The 21,232-nt window shown below is 38.0% G+C and overlaps 1 long non-coding RNA gene across 1 annotated transcript in view; it reads right to left on the bottom strand.

The window, feature by feature from the left end:
- The window catches only part of LOC139828306 (uncharacterized), a 60,376-nt gene extending 56,479 nt beyond the window's left edge, over nt 1-3,897 (bottom strand). The window contains exon 1 of the long non-coding RNA XR_011739778.1: nt 3,721-3,897. This is a non-coding gene — a long non-coding RNA (uncharacterized lncRNA). The remainder of the gene's footprint in view (nt 1-3,720) is intronic.
- Nucleotides 3,898-21,232: the final 17,335 nt, after the last annotated feature.

The following is a 21,232-nucleotide window of genomic DNA, read 5'->3' as shown; positions in this document are numbered from 1 at the left end:
TTTGGGGACTGACCAACCCCCTTCATGCCAGTGAGCTGGTTACATAATTATCCTGGAATTGTAATAAGAAATGCAAGCTTTAAGTGTCAACAGGACAACAGGCAAGACACATCCATTCAGTTACATTACCTATGGTCACTTTAGCTTACACTAAGTGCTTTACCTCTCAAACACATCTTCCTGACAAAGACAGATGATTATTTATTTGCCTAGAATTCTTCAGTGTACACTGTATATCATCTTGCTCATGGGTTCAAGCTACTGCATTGATACTATAAAATCTTAGAAACACAAAAAGATAAAATCATAATTATAGAAACAAGTATCCCTCGCAAGTACATAAATGCAGAAGAATCATCATTTAGTTTCATTTGTGCTTGTATGGATTTGCTATGCAAACACAGGAGTAGATGTTTATTCACAATGGTTCTACACAAGTTGCTGTGAAATAGACTCTAGAGAAAGAGTAGTGAAGCTGCAATGCTACAAGAAAATCTCAAGAGTTGTGTATTTTATGTCTCTGTAGAGCTACTGCATGGTGACGGCTAGTAGAGACTGCACAGAGCAACCAAATCTCTCCTGAATATTTAATCAGAGATATCAGTCTCAGAGTTCTTAAGAAATTTGGGTCAATTGTGTTAAATTCATTTATAAAGTAATCTCTGTGAAATGTATTTCAGAACACTCACTCTTCCTGGTTGCCTAAATTAAAAAATAAAATAAAATAAAAATAAAAAAAAAAAAAAAAAACAACACAAAAAACCACCACACATCACAACAACAACAATAAAAACCCACCAAAAAAACAGTACTGACAGTACTGTGCAAAACTGAGTCTAAAAGCATTATTCACATTAATGGGTTGTACTCTTCTGCTTGGTTGATAAGCACGTGGCTACTCATCAGCTGAAAAGAAACCATTTACCCTACATTTTTTGTTACTTATTTCACATCAGTGAAATAAAATAATGAGATTAATCTGGTGCAATGAAAAACAAAAGCCAAGGAAGCTGTTTAGACTATTAGAATTTTCAGAAGTGGGCACAGTTCTTTGTGAGAGTTTGCACTAATCACTGCCAATCTGCTGTTTTTCATTGCTGAGCTTCAATTAGCACCTCAGGAAAAAGCAATTCATTGCCAGGTTTTCATCGGAGGAGACTTCCCTTTCTTTTCTCATGTAACTGTAAAGCTAACCAGGACACTCATTTCTAGCAGCCTCTTCAAAGAGCAGACAATGGTCACTAAACTAAACCACGACTTTGCTAACAATTATGAATTAAAAAACTCCTCTTGGTAATTTGTAAGATAAATAAGAAGCTATTTTATGTCAAAAGATTCTCATGACAATGGAGTTGAAACCACCCAGCTTCACTATAATATTATTATAATTAAACACAAATCTAGATGCTATACAATTGAAAGAATAGGGATAACATCAGAATAGAAGAATGTGATAGGGTTAAAATATTGCATCATTCTTATGAAATATTTTAGAGCTTCTCTTGGGATGCATATTGCGGGTTCTGACTGCTTATATTTGGGATTTTTGTAGATGGAAAATAATCAGCAAGCAATTCGCAAATTCTCATTGCAATTATATGCATGGGAATTTGAGCACAAAATTTAGTCAGAAACAGTATCACTTTGTTTCCATCTGCAAAAGCAAAAAACGGTTTTCTAGAAGGCTGGACGAGCTTGTATAAAAGACCAGCAGCAAAACCAATATTGTTAATTAATTCTCTGCTGTGAATTTATTTTTCAGAAGACTGTCATTGACATAATCCTCCTCCTACCAAGAAAGAGCTTCAAAGCATGAGAAAAAGTAATAAATGAACACGTCTAGAAAAGTTAAATAGTCCATCCTGTTTGTTGTGAAGAAAAATAAGGTTTCTTTTCAGCAGCTATTCAAAAGGATACTACTGAATGTCAAGAAGGAATATTGAAATACCTGAGTATGCCCTGCTCAGGCAGCCATAATGGCACATTAGTGCTTTTTCTTACAACAATTATTCCCATCAATGTAAAACTAAGCCTTTGAGAGGTAACTAGTACACATCTTCATAACACCACCATAGGTAATAACAGATGAAATTATCATCTGCTGAATCTCTTACCACAGTTAGCGAGACAGAGTCTGGCATTCAGCCTGTAACAGTATGATGTCTCAGAAATGCATACAGGTTTACTCTCTTCTAGACAATCTGAAGCACTACAAGTACTCAATCTACTATTGACCACACCTGTCGGGAAAGGCTCACAACTCTTACTGCTCTCTATGTTCAGTCCACACCTATAGGAATCGAGCACAACATGTATGGGCAGATCCCAGCATATTTAAGATATTTAATTCCATATCCATTTCATACGACTGTGGGAATCTGAACACATTTGGAACAAGAAGGAAGCATATGGGCTGTTTTTGTTTTGTTCTTTTTTTCCTCATGAGTATCTCCTAGGGAGAACAGCTTTATGCACACTGCTGTTCAGAACAGTCCATCCCAACAAGAAAAGATGACACCAAGGGAAGAATTGTATACTGCCATAGAGAAAAGATTTCAAATTGAGTCTCTTTTAATGGAAGCAATCTTAATAAATACCAGCCAAGATATTCAAACTGACAAAAGCACAGCCACAAAATTACTGAATTCAACAACACATTTCTTGGAGATTAAAAATTAATTGGCAGATGCCAAAGGGGGGAAAAAAGTAATGTGGCATATTGCATATTTTTATGGCAGATGGTTTCAAATGGATTAATGAGGTGAGTGCTGAATTTCTAGGCTGTGCTTAATATTTAACCCCCAGCCTCTAAGATTTTTACACCTGAGTGGTAAAGAGGTCTACTTTATTGAAGTGTTGGAAACACTGCGCTAATTTGAAGAGTTATCTTCCAAATTAAAAAAAAATATAATAATAGATATATGAAAGGGAGTGAGGGGGATGGTTGAGTAGAGAGACCTTGTCACAACACTTGTATGGAATTGGAAATTCAATATTTTTTTGTCTCTGAGAAGCTATGATGAGGAGAGACACACAGACTACATGAGCTCATATTATACTATGTCAGTCAAATGAAGATAAATAAAAGGATCAGTGAGATACATAATTTTTTCCCCCCTAAACAACTTTAAAATGATAAAAAGTTAACTTTCTGTTAAAAAAAAAAAAAAAAGAAAGAAACAAAAAGACCCAAACCAAAAGAAATTTCATCTGCAATAATGAATCATGTCACTGCACTGAGAACATCGTAAAAGTTACTTTCTTGACATAACCAGCAGACATGGCATGTCTTCAATATCCTTCAATATTTCCAAATTTTCAGAGTTCATTTGGCTAAGAAGTTACAGGACAGCATATCACTTCACAGTAGGCAGAACCTTTCGGACACTAAACTAAATCTGAAAAATAGTTGTAAGCAAGACGTAAAGCCAGGGTTTGTGGCCGAAACAATTTGAATTGGATTTACATGTGTCAAGTTGCCGGATAAACACTTCAAAGTGATTACTAATATTCACTCCCAATGACATTTTTGAGCTACTGGAAATGCACTGTACAACAGTATCTACAAATATGTATGAGAGGAAAAAAAAGAGAAGTCTAAACATTTTTAGTGTTTGCCATCCTAACAAAAATAATTATTAGGATACTTGATTTCATTATCTTTCTCATGCATTTATTCTTTTCCTGGAATACAGATAAAGTCATTCTGAAGTGACTTACCATCATATTGAACACCCTGCCTTTCTCCAACAAAATGGAAGAAAACAATGCCTGGTCACACACTCTTATACAGTAGCTATTTCCACTGTTCTCTGGTTCACAGAGAGCCTGCCGAGGCCAAAGGTAACTCCATGGCATATCCCAATCTTTGAAGAGTATACGGAGTATTCATTATTTTCTAATAAACTAGGAAGAAAGAAAAAAAAAAAATTTGATTATGAGAATAACAATTTCTTTTGGTTTCAAAATTCTTTTAAAAAAATGAAAACATTTTCACTTTATTTGCTAATAGACCAATAAGAGACTTAAGGTGTGGGAACTGCAAACAGAAAATACAGTCAACTAAACCTTGCCTGCAGAAGGCCAGCTATGAACAGCTGAAACACAAATGCTCATGGAAGGACCTCTGCCTTGGTCATACAATCGCCTTGCTTAAATTAACCTTTATGCATTGTATTTGAGAACTAATGACCAACGTGCCACATCCAGCTGCATCGCATTTTACACAGTTCTGATTGCAAATCAACACAGGCTTCAATACCCTCGTCACCATCTTGTTCTGTATCTTTGTATTCAGTGTGGGCTGGGCTGTGCACTGTGTGAATCAAATGGCCCTAGGGGTCTTTTCTTGACAGAAAGGGGTAAGAAACTCCTTAACGTTGCATTAATATTGCCAAGTTATTTGTGACAAACTGAAAGATTGATGCTCTAATTCAAACTGCAGTCCATGTATCTGTTCAACCCTCTTTGCAAATTCTTTATAGGAAGCATTCATTTCCACAAAAGGCTGTCACACAAACAGTTATATAATGTATCACAAAAATTATATAACTGTTGGAGAAGAAAAAAATATACATATATGTAAGGTACATCAACACATACATAAATATATTAAAACATTCATATACACTTAGATATTTTATATAAAATATATTTTGATGTAAATAAAATGCAGAATATGCTCACTGATGAATCACAATATCCATAGCATTTGCCAGATTTGCCTGTTGTGCTGTTTCAGTAGGTAGACATTCAAGAGGTAAAATAATCAGCCAAACTGGAATATATGGTGATTATCCAGAATGGTACTTAGAATTCTGCTCTAATAAATGTGACAAAACCCTTAACGACTTCAAGCAGTAAGGGGAGGGGGAATGGAGGGAAGAGAGTTTGAAGCTGTTTTCATTATGGAAACCGACAGCTCTTGGTTCCAATTTCACCCCCAAACTGCCATAGAGATTAACATTTTTCTTTCAAAGTCACATTTTTATAAGAGATTACATTTTCCTCTGAAAGCAGAAGAGGCTCTTTCAGAGACATTCCCATTTGTTGTTGTCAGATTCTGTCTAACTGGGCTGAGAGCCTACTGTAGCTCTGCAGATCTGTGACCTGCACTTCACTCCCTCCAGGCACTATAAATAATTGCCATGGAAACGGCACTGAAGAAGATATCTGCAAGCCAAGAAAATATCTAGAGCCTTTCTATCAGATTTTTGTCTTTTTTTTTTCCCTCTCTGTTTTCTCAGTTAAACCAACAGTAAATATATTTATTTTATAAAATACTTAACACATACAACTCAAGTTATAAAAGAAATGAAAGATACAGGGGAAAAAAATCCATTATACGTATGTAAGTATCTATAGATTATCTCCACATCCTGCATTCCCATTTGCCCCAAGGAAAGACTATATTGCATCTACACTACGCTTTTTTCACCTAAGGAAGATTTCTCCCATAGTCATCAGGGCTGGAGCTAACCATCTGTAGACACATGTGAAAACAAAGCTGAAAGGCTCTGAAAGGCCCTGAAACAGCCTCATCAGACCATGAAGGGAGGTGTTGAACATGGTGGAATGCACTGCAGCCAACCCAAGTGCAGCTCTGCAGCTCTGCAGGCCTAGATGTCAATTTATCACACAGAGAAAATCTGCTGCCATCCCAGCCACTTCTCCTTCAACAATGGAAAGATAATGCTCATCCTGTGGACACAGTAAAGATCATCTGAAAATCTACCAAATCCTGTTCTCTCAGGATGCCCCAGTTAATGAGAGTCCATGTGTATTGGAGGTGTATAGTACTGCCTCTTTCTCCTCCTGGTCACAGGAATACCATGGCTTTAGGGTCTCCCTGTAAACTGTACAGCTGCTTTTATTTTAATTGTCCACAGCAGCTGCAAGTGCCTAGTCCCAAATTATAAAAGTCCTCTTACTGCAAGATCAGTCTATAGATATGGGGAGAAACAGAGATTGCCTTTTCTCTCATTTGGCTGGGTATGTACCACCTGCCAGTAGCTATGAGGACAAAGGAAGAGCGTCAAAGTTTCAGATCCAAACTCAAACACAAGCACCTAAAGAGAAACAACTATAATCACTGCTTTGGTGTTTTCTTTTCAGTATAACAGCAGTTGTCACTGAACATAACAATACATTGAAATAATTATTCTAAGATGCATTATGGGAATTTTTTGGAGCTCCTTCCCTTCCTGTCCCCCTCCCCGTTCCTCCTGTAGGATCTAACTTATCCTCATGTAAGATTTGAGTGCTACCATGAGGGTTGGTTCTTTTTTCATTAAGAACATATTAGATTGCACATAATCTTTTACATTTTATCTGTATTTGAGTCTCTTTTTATGATCAAAAATATTGCTCTTACAGCAGGAAGAATTTGTACAGTTCATAGTAGTATCAACATTAGCATTAAAAATAAGAACTTAGGCTTCCTCAAGCTGCTGCTCTAAAGCAAAGACTTCCATAAGAAAAGATTGCCTACTAGTACATAAGCCATTAGCTGTACTCATCTTCTAAGGCTTCTGTCTGTACTATAAATATAAGAAAAATACTTGAGAAGCAAAGGCTGTCTTGGAACTTTTTGATCAAAAGAAGTTTGGAAAAAATATCAAATAGAAGCTAATTCTTCCTAAGAGATATTTGTATTTACATCTGTTCCTACAGCTAATATAATCCAGATTGCTGTTCAACTAATGTTTGAGAGTTTTTATCTCCAATAGTTAAAAGAACAAGAGTATCAAGATCAGAAAATCTTTCTTGTTCTCCATCTGAGATATCCTGAGGGTGGCTATCTCTTTTAGATTGTTTTCAGATCCCAACTTGACCTGTCAGAATGCACACTGTAACTGACTCACATACTACCAAAGTATTTAACATTCTGTAAATTACTTCTCTGTGCCTTGTCTCACCACTCTAAAATGAGTATCTCATGATAATTACCAATCTTCTTTCACAGAATCATTAAGAAGGTTAATTAATTAATGTTTCTAGCACTCCTGAGATTCACAGATGAAAAAGCAGTATACATATATGAAGGGCTTTGATTCAATTGTGATTATGACAGTGAATTCAAAATTTCTTCAAAGAGAAATTTTACATTGTTACTCTCAGATTCTCTTTTCTTCAGTTCACTATTTTATTTTTTTCCTAAAAGCTGTCATTTGCTGCAAAATATCTTAACTGATTGGAAATTCTATGTTGTAACTTGCTTTAGAAAAAAAAATGTAAATTGCATCCATCACACACTAATCAATTGTATCTAGGCAAGACAGGTGAGGTTAGCTCATGTTTTTGCAATCACCCCTGTGCAAAGAGATGGACACAGCACCTTTCACCTCTTTCATTCCTGGAAGTAGCCACATTAGACCAAAAAAGATGCACAGCAGCATAATTGTTCCTTAACTCCTGACACCAAACACACACCTCATCAGAATCTGTTCACTGGGAACAGCAGCTCACAAAAACATGTATTAAATCTGCCTTATCTTCCTGCCACTGTAGTTATGTACTTCGACATTCAGCCCCTAGTTTCTTCTGTCAATCATTTTTAATTAACAACAAAAGTGTAATAAATTATTTTATGACATATGGTCCAGACAATTTTAAAAAATCCAGAATATGTGGACTGAGAAACAGAAAAAAAAAAAAAAAAAACCAAACCAAAAAAACACGAAAAGGAAAACAAATAAATTCAACTCTACTATAATGTTTATATCAAATGTATGCTGGTTTCCTTCTGGCACCTTTCAGCAAAAGACCATTCTTTCATTCACTTAAAGTTATTAACTGAATGTTCCTGAGAGACCTCCATTTAGTGTCTGTAGCAATTATCTAATAGGAAATCTTATAAAGTACAGTAACATAAATAATTTCCAGATTCACTTTCAGAATTTAAGATCATGACATTTAATCCATCAGAGATTGCAGATTGTTATTAAAAATAGATGCCTTGTTTTAACTTTTTGAATATCTGATTATTAGAAAATAAGTTAAATAGCTTAATATTCTGACATGAAATTAAACCCAAGATATTACCTTTAAAAAAAAGTTTCCAAAGGATAAAATGCACGTTTGGTCACAGAAATACACACCTTCAGGAAATACACCCACTTATGACTACAGTGTACATGATTTCAGTAGTGTCTTGATTTTTATTTACCACTGACTCTGGGGCAGGTTCTGACCTCTGTTACATCTACGGTAGCTGCATAGATTTATTTCAATAACCTGAATCTGATTTTAGCTTTATAATTCAGTTTAGACTTACTTTTATTATTTAAGCATGCTTTAGCCATATTGATATATTTCACCGTCACACAGTAGAACTGTATTTGCCCTGTATGTAAGCAGTTGTGAGTTCATATGCTACCTGTTTTAATTTATCACCTAATGTGGAAATACAGACCAACTAGATATACCAGCGTCTTCCATCACATCCTGAGCGGCACCACTGTGAACTCTGTGCTACCACGGGCAGAGCACCATGCAGTTCAGCCTGGGGCAGCCCAAGGGAGGAAGATGAGACATAAGGCACTAGCAAAACAGCACCGTATCTGCAGATGCTTTGAAAACATTCAGTTTTCTGCCAAATGTTTTTGGCTGAAAACTTTCTGACTTTGTGTTTCAGCCAGTTGTGAAACTCCCACACACAACGTCACTTTCTGAATTGTTCTACTGAGGAAAAAAATAGTAAAAGCATTGTTTCTGGCTTCCACTTTGTGTGCCTATTTATATCTCTGATGTTAGTGCATACTAATATGCTGGAGGAAATTTTTCCCTGTAGTACTTTTTCAGTTTGCCTTACACAGACCTTCCTCTGTTCCTTGCTAACTCATTCCCTTTGAGATAAAGTAGTCAGAGATTCCCATACCACCTCTTCATTTTGGCCCCTTTAAGTTGCTGCAGCAGCAGAAATTTTTAAGTTTTTAATGTGACTAACCAGTGGAGAAAGCTTAAAACATGAAACAAATGGAACTATATGCAAAAATGATGGGAAATAAAAATAATCTTAATACATGTTTTTATTCTCTTTGCGGGGGGGGGGGGGGGTTGAGTCACGACATTGACGTGAATGAGGCCAGTAATAATAGTAAAATATTTAATTTTCACACTGTTTATAGGACCAGACCAGAGCTGTTTGATACAAGTTACTTCCTTTCTGCACTTAAATACGTAAGACTTCTGAAGAAGCTTTAGCATAGTTGTACAAAAATTGCTTAAGGCACTTGACAGATGTTAGAAATAAAATATATAATTGCAAGTAATTTCTAGATGCATAAATTATTTTTAGATCTTTATTAAATTTTATAGAATTTCATATATTATTATAGTAATATGTGACTACGTTACACATATCAATACTTTGTATATGGATATTAAAATATAGTATCTATTTGTGACTATTTAAGGGAAAGTTACCATAACCTTGAAGAGTATCTTAGATTCCATTTAAATGTATAGACAATGATTAAAGATGGTATCATGGTTACCCAAGTGTTATAGTCACACTATTTACATTATAGTGAAAATATAGGAATACAAACCTTCGCCTCCACAGCACTGATATAGAAGGTCTTTCAATACCTACAAGATGGTTCTTGAGAAGATAAAGCTTTTTACAGAGATAACTGGTAGGAGAATAAGAGACAACAGACATGAACTAAAATGGGAGGTTCTGACTTGACATAAGGAAAATAGTTTTTGCAAGTGACAGGACACTAAATCAGTGAAACAGGTTGCCCAGGTTGCCCCAGAAGTCTTCACACCTGCAGTTTTTCAAAACCTTGAGACACCTACTTTAACCTCAGCACAGACCCGGCTCTGAGAAGTGGATTGGACTGCATCCCAGCTCCCATCCAGCCTGCATGAATCTGTGAGTCTGTGACATGTCTGTGTAAAAGCCAAACGTATAATTTCTTACACATGTAGATCCTGAAGCATTCCAGACTCTGGGTTTTTAATTTTTTTTCCTATAATTCTGATTTTTGACATGAGAAAGAAATCACATGCATATAGGAGAAATATACTCGAAGACTCTGGCTGCTTTGGGAGAGAACTGGCAAATGATCACAATCATGTAGTTGCGACATAGTTGCTGCTTGATTCCTGTGCTGTGGTCACTTCCTGTAAATGCATTCTTCAGTACAACGTAACACCATCCAAAACCAGCAGTTTAAGCTTTGACAGTCCAGAGGACTGTGCTGAGATTCACAGTTTCAATTCAGAAGTTGTGGGCAAGAAACAGTATATGCCAGGTCTCCATGCAGTTATTTACACCTCTGAGCATTCAGACCTTCCACATCTGTATTTATTCTAGCTACCTGTTTGACATAGTTGACCTACCTGAATAACTTATCTCTGAAGACAAATGCAATAGTGAAGCTTAAAGTTTAAATTAACAACAAAAGCTCCAGAGATACTCAAGTTAGTAGAGTCTTTAATTACAGATCATAAAGAGAACCTCATTCTTTTAAGTTGGGGAGCCTTGATTTGTTGGTAACTGCTGAAACATTACTTAAGCCTGGGAGATCCTTCAGCAAAGCCAAGTGTACTGTCAATTTCAAGTTGTTTTTTCACTGCCAGGGCATTCCTATATCATGAATGAAAACCCAATTACTCTTACCATGGTTTCTGATGCCTGGTAATTTCTACCTCTGGTTACATAAATGTAAAATCATGGTTGTGAGCAACCCACGGGTAACAGCTGCAGGCTGCACACCTCAGCTGTAGATTTGGAGTGGCCTGGGAACTAGTTGATACTTTTCTATTCTCAGATGATTCATCACCTTTTACAGGCATTAACTTCTGTAGTGTAATTACTAAAAAAGTCTTTCACAATCTTGCTCAGAGATGAGAACTCAAATCATCTGGGATTAGTCTATAATTAATTATGAACAGCATTCGTTACAAGCACATTCACTTTTGTGAACAAACCCAGTTTATTCAAGAGTTTTTGCTCCTCACACTCTTCGACTTATGGTTGGGCTAAACAGGCTTCAGTCAGTGGTCCCCTTCCATCATTGCACAAGTGGGTCACTGCAATATCTTAGAAAGTAGGCTGCCTTCTGCATTATTCCTAGACACAAGAAACACTTAAGACATCAGAGTTCTCCTGTAGTTGGTCATGGCATAAGCCTCAGGGTCCTGCTACATGGTTTTTACAAAGCACAACATAATGCAACAGTCTTGAATTGCAGTGTCTAGGGTTCTCTCCCAGCTGTGTTTAAGAAAAATAATAGTTAAATGCTGCAGATGGGACTTAAAACACCACTGCTTTTTACAAGATGCGAAACATACAGATTACATACCTTTATGTAGCTTAAAAATGCTCCTCTAAATACATCATAGGACTTCTGTTTGTGAGAACATACGGTATCTTAGAAGCAGCAGTACCTATATATTCACTGAAGCAGAAGCCAAGCATTGTTTACATAACTCCCCCCTCTCCACCCTCACCCCCCGCCCCAAAAAAAAAAAAAAGCTTTTACTCAGATAGTCATACAGCTGCAGAGATTGTGCTTTTGCAGAAATTGAAGCCTGGGGAGAGGACGGGGGCGAATTAAATGAAACGCGGGGCTATTGGGTTCTAATGCTCCTTAATTTTTGTCTCGTCCTGCCCCCTGGTGGGAGCACAGCCCACGGGTCTGTTGGTTTCACAAAGGCATCTTTATACGATGCAGCTCCAAATTACACCACATTTCTTATATAGTTATTTGTGAAAAAGAATGTGTATAAACTAACACAGGAAGGATATAATGAAACAATAAGGAAAATAAAAATAATATTATCTGATAAAAGACTGTATGTTGATATATCTAAAAATTAACAAAACACCTTAAGAATTTCCACAATATTACAACAAATATCCTTTCTATTCTAGACAGGTATTTCATAGCCACAATTAATGAGAATAGACGGTAGATACATGTATAAACATACCATTTCCATTATTTAATGAGGTTTTAGTAAGAGCTCAGGATATAGCACCATCTACAGCATGAAAGTTCACTTATTTACAGATTATATAAGTTCTTTTTTTGTTTCTAGAAGGATCAACAAAGATGACAGTACAGATCTGCTGTGGATTACAGTCTAGTAAGGCTGAAAAGGTACTTTAGATCTAACAGGTGGGAAGGACAAAAGCAGAACCAAAGGCCTTAAAAGATGTTAACACTTGTCATCTATTTAACTGCTACAATTCTGCTCTCACTTAATGATTTCCTCTAAGAAGTACAAAATAAGGTACTACCAGCACAGACAAATGCTAATTTCAACCTATTCAGCACATTCAGCCATGTCTAGATTGTTTTTGACACATCTGCATTGCAATCTCAATTACTCCATCCCATTTCAGCTCAAAATACTTCTGTATATTCATGAACTCCCTCAGGCAGCCAGGTTGCCCACTGGCACTTCAGCTTTCTCTTGCCATGAACTCTTGGTTAGAGACTTTAATGGCTGCAGGCAGCACATTCTGCTCTTGCCTGCACTAGAGCTGTAGTAGAGATGGGAAAAATCATTCAGCCCTCTGAGTACATTGACAGTTTGACTGTGAAAATACCAGCACTGCAGTGTCTGAATACACCAGAGCCGCTGACGTAATGTTTGCAAGGGTTCACTGTTGCAACAATACTGACAAGACCAAGATGTGACATGGGAGTACACTCACCTCCACACGCTCCAGGAATTACCACAGGCCTCTTGATAAACCAGGTCACTCTCAGCAGCAGTCAGAGCCCTGTCCACCTCACTTTTTCAGGTGCATCTGCCTTCACCATCCGTCTAAAAATCGAAAGGATTCTAACACCATGCCTTCATTTCCTGTTGCAGAGAGCAAGAGTTTCTTTTTAACATGTAGAAATACATAAGCTGATAAAAAAGCTCAATCCTGTTCTTATGCAGACAATAGAAAGCAGAAGTAGCTGTAGAGGCATATGTAAAAACAAAACATTAGAATACCAGACAATACCAGAAACTAGAGGAGAGGCTTTATAATTTCCATATACATTGTGACCTGGATTCTCAGCTGGTACAGAACAGTATAATTTCCACTGCCTTCAACTTAACTGCTTTGCACTCACCAAGAATCCAGCCATGTGTGACAGCTTTGAGCTAGGGGAGATTATACATCTTATTGCAGTTATATAACAATTTGCCTAAATTGTGAATTTACAAGTTGCATTCAGACTGCTCTGCAACGCAGAGGCATGTGAAAATGCCCCAGGCTACGTGACGCAGAATTGCACAATGTCCCCAACTGATCAAAAACCTGTTAAGAAAGGGTAGGTTGCAGATGAAGATGGACTGCCAGCTGCAGACTAAAACCGGAATGTTTAGAGAACAATTTCTTATATACTGTGTATTACCACAGGACAACCTTTTCTCCATTTATCCACCCAACCTAGATTAATTTGTACTCAGGTATTTAGGGATTATATGTGTTTATTAATGTCAGGCACTGGCGGGCATAGGATTGTGTTTTCAGGGCTGTTTGATGGCTTATTTTAATAATGCTCTAGCCACACAATTAAAACCTGATGAGATTTCATTTTGCTTAAGTTCAGTTGAATTGCCAAGGGTACAAATATGTGCTATAAAGTCTAATTAAAAAAAAAAAAAAAAAACAAACTCACTCTTTTTACATTGAAACACAGGAAGGATTCTGGTTTATCTCCAGTGACTGTAATTGATTTAGTCTCTGATTCAGAAAAAATTCTATTCTAAATAATTCAGATGGGGACCTGATTCTGCAATCCCTACGTGTCTGTGTGTGTTAAACAAGATATACTCAGGTGAATAACAATGTTAATTTTAATATTCCAGCTGTGCACAGGAAATGAGTAAATAAATAAGTAGGAAGCTTGGCAAGGTGAAAAAAGTATCTTATTTCTGTGGTACTTTTGATTATAAAACATTACCGTGCTTAAGGTTGTTTGGTTGGGCCACTCAGGCTGTAAGTGGTTTTCCTGACACACTCAGGGAAGAGGCAGATAGCCAAACCCTTTCTACTCACAAACAGCCTGTGAGTTGGAGTAATCTTCCTGCAGCAATCTAGATGCAGTATAGGTCTGCCCCACCTCTGCCCACAGAAAGGACCCCTCCAGGACCAGCCTCAGTGTTAGGTTCTGCAGGAGCTGCAGGACAGAAGACATTGTCACCTAGCAAGGTCTAGAGCTTCAAGAATTCTTCGTGTAACACCTCCTCATTTTACCTGCTCTGATGCTTGAAAGTTTTTTGCCCCAAAGCCCAAACACATTTTGGAGCCAACCAAGGGAGGTGGCAAATGCTTTGGACACAGCTCCCAGGCATGCTGTTTCACATCTCAGGGCTGCTGCCCTGGAGAGATGACTATAGCCTCACAGTTTCCCTTAACCCATAATTGGGGAACAGGGAAATGAACCTGAAGTAGGCGGCTATTTCAGTGATCCTGTAAGAAGTGTAATTCTATAGAAGAGATTATTTCTATATTATTACTAAATGGCTTCCATATAGCCATTAAGTGTCTGAGCATATTCTCCAGAAAGATATGCTGTTTGGCAGTCTCAGTCATCACTGTGATGCCCAGGATGCAGCCAGTGTAAGTTACCTGACCTCACAGAAAAGGTTCTAAGATGCTCAAAGGAAAGCAAAAAAGTATGTGTCACCCAAAAAAAAAAACCAAACCCTACATTTCTCAGCAGTCTTAATTACAGCAGAAATCATCATTATGCCTCTGTGTGTGTGCAAGACAGTACCAGTTGTGCAGACAAATAACAGAAAAATAAATTCCAGTTCTGCAAATTGCAAAAATCCATTTGCTTTCACATTCTGTAAAGCTGCACCAGACACATGTTGTACTGCACCAAGTATATTGCAAATATTTGTTTTCATTATAAAAAGAAACAAACTGTAACTGATTAAATATCATGGCCTTTAGAAAAGAAAACAGAAGAAGAGGAGACATAGAGAGCTACACATACGCAGCCCCGCAACCAGAGGCTCTAAGTAAGGAAGCACCTTGCTTTGAGCTCAGGGTACTGCTTTGCTGTTTCATGGGCGCTGCAGTGTGTGCCCAAGTTCCCGCTCACTGCAGTCTGGCAGGCACCGTAATGCACCCTCTGGAGAAACTCCCATTTTGTTGCAATGCCTCGTGGGGATGGTTGGGGTTACCAGCTCTTCAGACTCCACTCAAGTGCTTTAAGTACTACAGTCAAAGTGTGAACGATCTAGTCGGAGAATCGAATATTAATACTTGTATATTTTCTGTCTCCTAAGCAACCACTCTTCTTTCTTGTTTCACAACACAAATGAAAAGATTAAGGCAAAAGCAGACATTATTATTTCTCTCAGAAAGATATGCGCTCTCCCCTACCAGAAATATTTTTTGCTGTGGTTTGTCATCAGCAAATGCTAGAAAGACACTCCCGATCGCTTCACTCAAGATGTGAGGGAACCTGCTGGCTTGTGTTAGGGAGCGCTCGTGGAATTCACATCATGGATCCCGCTCTGGTGCCTAGAACACCTCATGCTGACCCTCCTGCTCCCACCTGGCAGATCACAAGGCTTTCCCTCACACTTTTTCCCTTACTCCTCACCACCTTCATGGCATTTTGCCCTTTCTTAAACAGGCTTTCGCAGAGGCACCACCAGCTTGGCGCAGGGCTGTGCTGTGCTCTGCTGTGGGGCCGGTGGAGCTGGCGGGAACTGGCTGTGCCCGGTACAGGGCAGCCCCAGCAGCCCCTCACCACAGACACCCGCTGCAGAGACATCCTGTGAAGAGGAGACTCATGACAAAGGGCATTTTCCAGGATCCAGTGGAGTGAAACTCACACCACTGCTGGTTTTCCTTGATGAAAAGCGCTATTTTTCCCCCACTCACAGAAGTGACTTCTTTTCAGCAATTTTCTGAAATTCATGTGATCCCTCACAGTCCGAGCAAGTTGGAATTGAATTCTCCTTAGTAAAATGAGTCATTGCAATCTTCCACTCATGTCCGTAATCACATCCATGCCTGGCTAACTATTTGAACCGGTCAAAATTACAATGAAAGAACTATACCATCAGCTAAAAAGTGCTTGCATGAAAGAACTGAAAGGATTTTGAAAAATACAGCCATTCCCAAGAGGCAGCTGCATTGCCTGGTAGCAGCTAAAGGTGAACTGAAATTTTCACCCTGCTTCTCCTAAAACACAGTTTTTACCCCAAGGGAGTCTGTGAACTCTTGGTTTTTTATCTTAATTCAGGATGGGAAAAAAAAAAAAAATCTTTCAAGAAAAAAAAATCACTTGAATGTTTTTTCCTGGAGAAAACTCCATTTCCAACTGCATTTCTAAATCCTTTGAGTCGTGTCTCTTTGCAAAAGCAATTTACCAAAGCTCTTCCAGTAGGGAATATTTTATGAAATGTGTTTGGAAGAGATGTTCATCACCCAAAAAAATGAAAAGCCACATCTTAGCTTCTCCCAAAAAATAATGTACTTCTCCCCTTCAGATCAGCCCAGCACACACGTACTTCAGCAGAGCAGCAAACAAGATGGCATCTCTGTGCCCTGCTTTTCCAACACACACTGATGGGAAATGCCCACCACTCAGTTCAGGAATAGGAATAAAAAAAAACAACCATACAGTTTTTACTTGGAGCAACAGAAAGTCCATCATCCCTTTCCTTGTTCCTTCCAGTCATTAATATGTCTGAATTATGAAAATTTCACCAGAAACACTATAAACTCACACGTGAGTTGCCTTCTTTACTGCAGCAGGATTAGAGATAGGAATGTTCCTCCTAACATGCCTGAAGAAATGCAATCCAGCTTCTTAGTGCTCGGGAAGAAAGGAGGAGACACCTCTGCCTGGGCAGTTTTGAGGCATTGTGTTTTAGAAATCACACTAATGGCATGTGTCCCCAGAGCCAAAAGCCATCAGAGAGCCCAGTTTCCTTTCCTGCCTTCAACACAAGTACCATGATTGTTTGTTTTTTATCTTCCCACTCCTACAGGAAGTCTCTTCTTCCACTGTTTGGTACATTTGTCACTAGGTTTCCACAAGTTATATTATGTGAAAATTTGGACCTTCATTAAAGTAATGAGGTAACTTTTATACCCGCATTTATTTATTAAAAAATACATCTATTTTTAGAAAGTAGTTTATATGCCTAGGAGTGATATTATTATTCCCTCACTCCTGTGACTTCTCCAAGACAAAAACAAACAAACAAACAAAACAAAACAACTGTTATTTGTACTACACTAGTGATTATATTCCTCTAACAGTGTGTGACTGTGCTAGGCACAGTTATGTATGTAACATTAAAGTGACCTCCTGCCTCAAAGAGGTTATACTTTAAGCACACGTGACAACAGGTGGAGAAAACCCTGGAGTATTAATGTTGCATGCACCAGAAGGGCTTATTCTCACCATGCATGAATTAGACTGTACACTGTTGCTAATCATTGTACCAAAAGTCCTTGGTCCAATATCACATCTTGCAGGACTGGAGGTAGAATTAAATCATCTTTCAGAGTCTGGAGATTGAGTGCTCCCTCCTACATATTTCATTATACTGCTGTCAAGAGTTCATTCTCACTGGCATTATCATTTTTATTTTGAAAATGTTTTCAGATTGCAAAAGGTTGCAATGGAAAGAATTTGGCATGATTTCTGTAAGCAGCAGAAGGAAACTGCCTGCATTGGAGGCATGGCAATCAGCATATCCCATGGGTAGGAGTACTTGTTTCCCTCATCTGAAAGCAGCACAGAATGCAGCTACACCAACAGTCATCGTTTACTTTCGTATCAGTGCACCAGTGGTCAGCAACAAGCAAAAAGGTAATATTAGTAAAATTTAACATGTGCTTGAATATGCAGGGTCTGGAGCATTTCTGCAGCAATCTACTGACCTAAAACTCCAGATGATTTGTAAACAGTGTCCTTATAAGTCATTTTCACTCTGATTGAGCTAATTTAAAATCTGTTATGCTTTTCTCTACTAAGAACAGCTTTTGGCACGTCCCAAACACACAGTAGTGACCTTCATTTTTGAGAAGCTTTGTTTCTTCTTCTTCTGCCTAATACATTTGAACTTCTATAGGAGGACTGATCAAACCAAAAGAATACTCTGCCATGGGCTGTGTGTGGACCAGATGCACTTCTGTTGATGTTTCAGGGAGATTTCTCCCAGTGGATTTGAACTGGAAACATGAAGAGACCATATGGTAAAGATAATTTACATAACACCTTTTATCACCAAACATCACAAGGCACCTTGCAAATCACCTACTGTATGGGAAGAAATACAAATACCTTTGGGGTAAAACTTGGCAAATACGCAATAGCACACAGTAATGCTATGAAACAACTTGTAACGAGTTGTAAAGAATAAAACCATAGCAAACTGAAACCATGAGAGGAACACAGGTGAGCAAATTACAGTTACAAATCAGTTACAATCTGCACAGTTTCACCATGTATATGAAGCAAAAATTTATTAAAACTAGTTTCTTCCTTTTGTTAAATGCAACTCTGCTAAAATGATCTGCAAACACAGCCATTGAAAACAGAACACAAGACTAAGTTGATAACTTAATATTAGGTTTGCAGACATTTACATATGCACAGTAAATGTGTATACATCATCTAAATATCGCAGAAGGAAATCTGGTCAATAAAAGTTATACTATTTTTTATAGTTGTTATTAGGAGGTAGCTTGGGAGGCTCTGAGCAGTTTCTGATACTGTCGTGTATATCACTACATAAATTAATCAAGAAAAAGCAGTTTTTTTCAAGCACAATAGGATTTTCTTTCTATCCTCCTTTGGTAAAATGAACAATACGAGCAAGAACAAGTGATAAAGTACAGTATGCATCAGAGTCAGCAAAGAAAACAGCCAACATTTAATTTTCAAAGGAAACAACATAAAATTCCTTTAGTGAGGTCTATTATTTGAAAATGTTACCTTCTTTGGCTATCATTCTACCACTCCAGATTGACACTTTGTTTCAGCCCAGAATCTGTCTAATCTCCTGTAAGTATATTATGTTTATGTACTGTAAGACAGCAATTCTAAATGCTGCTCAACAAATCAAATGAATATTAAGTAGACATACAATATAACTTAATTTATGCTGTATATTTATAAAGGTCCCAGAATAACTTAAAGCAAAACTGGAAGGGTAGTTTCATTTAAAGAGATTTCTGAGAGAAGGCTTTTCAAAGAATGCAGGAAGTTTAGCTGCCAGTTCCTACCTTTTGATTTTCTGTTTCTAAGAATTGCTCTCCACCCACAGCAAAATCCAGGCCTGGTCACATGAAGTCGCATCAGTCTTAGTATCGTGTTTATCCTCATACCTAGCCATGGTAGTCCTTCCTAGCCCAGAAAATATAAAGATGTAAAGACAATGTTACTGATTCCATAGTAAGTGACCAGCAGGTTTTGTCATTCAAGCAATGCAATATTTTGTAACCAAGAGTACAACAGTTTCAGCATATCCATGTTAAACTTGCTGCTAATTAGAGCAAAGTGGTTTTTTGGAGCTTGGACAAGTTGGATCAATGAGCTGAGGCCAATTGTATGAGGTTCAACAAGAGTAAGTGCCACATCATCCACTTGGATAACAACAATCCCAGGCAACACTACAGGCTCGAGGAAGAGTGGCTGGAAAGAAAAAGGACCTGTGGGTGTTGGTCAACAGACAGCTGAAAACAAGCCAGCAGTGTGCCCAGGTGGCCAAGAAGGCAAAAGGCATCCTGGCTTCTGTCAAGAATGGCATGGCCAGCAGGACTACGGAAATTATTGTCCCCCTGTACTCAGCACTAGTGAGGCTGCACATCAAATCCTGGGTTCAGTTTTGGGTCCCTCACTACAAGAAAGACATTGAGGTGCTGGGGAGAGTTCAGAGAAGGGCAGCAAAGCTGGTGAAGGGTCTGGAGCACAAGTCTGATCAGGAGCAACCAAGGGACCAGAGGTTGTTCAGCCTGGAGAAAAGTAGGTTGAGGGGAGACCTTATCACTGTCTACAACTACCTGAAAGGAGTTTGTAGCATGGAGGGGGTTGGTCTCTTCTCTCAAGTAAGAAGTGATAAGATGAGAAAAAAAATGGCCTCAAGTTGTGCCAGGGGAGGTTTAGATCAGATACTAGGAAAAATTTCTTCACATAAATTGTTGTCAGGTATTGGAACAGGCTGCTCAGGAAAGTGGCGGAGTCAGCATCCCTGGAGGAGTTTAAAAGCCTGTAGATGTGGTGCTTAGGGACATGGTTTACAGGTAGACTTGGGAGTGTTACATAATGGTCAGACTTCATGATCTTAAAGGTCTTCTCCAACCTAAACAATTCTATGTCTAAAGCCTTAAAATTGACTGGGACAAGACACAGTGTCAGGATATTTCTGTTCACGCTGAAGGAATAACAGCAGACACAACAATATGTGGCTGTCTTGGAAATTGTCCATTAGAGAAGGCACCAAAGATTCGATTATTAGAAAACAGGGCTCTGAAGGAGAGCAGTACAGCCACATCCTGACAATCTGTGTGCTTACCACTGTCACACACCAAATTAGTATTTCTGGAAAATGTACACTAGCAGTATCAGCCCACAATTATGATGCCCATTTTCATGGTCATGTTTTGTTCACCCTCCTGATAGTAGTACTTACAATCAGAGGTGCAGAATAGCATGAATACAGTGCATTCAACCTTCAGGAGCAATTTTTTTTTTTTTTTTTTTTTAATTTTTAAAGCGAGAGTCATATATACTAAAAGGATGTGAAAAGACTATTATTAAACTACCTTTAAATATGTTTAATGGCACCATATGCTGACTCATAAATTCCTTTCCTCCAAGCCTACACAAAGTAGAGGGTCTAATTGTGAATGCTTTATACCTATGTTGATAAAAGTACCATATCATTCATTCCTTTTCAGAAAAATTTCATGTAGGCCTTTTAAATACAATATTTTAAAGATAAAACTCCAATATATCTCTTTAAAAGAGCAATTTTAGCTTCTGTAATAAAAACAATAACACTGTATTTTAGATCTTCAAAGTGCTGTATGGATATTAAGCAATTTGTTTTCATTATTCGAGGATTTTAGTTTGCATTGGACACTAAGTAGCAGTAGGTATCTCCCCACTGCCCCTCTCCCCTCCAACCTCCATTAAGGTATTTTCTCTTCCTGTTTTATTGCACATATGCTACATAAGGGCTTTGCTTCTCCATAAACAAGAATTCCAGATATCACCTACTGGTGCTA

The sequence above is a fragment of the Patagioenas fasciata genome, chromosome 6 (assembly GCF_037038585.1).
Source record: "Patagioenas fasciata isolate bPatFas1 chromosome 6, bPatFas1.hap1, whole genome shotgun sequence".
NCBI lineage: Eukaryota > Metazoa > Chordata > Aves > Columbiformes > Columbidae > Patagioenas > Patagioenas fasciata.
Note: the sequence above shows the minus strand (reverse complement) of the source record. Positions and strands in the feature narration are given on the sequence as shown.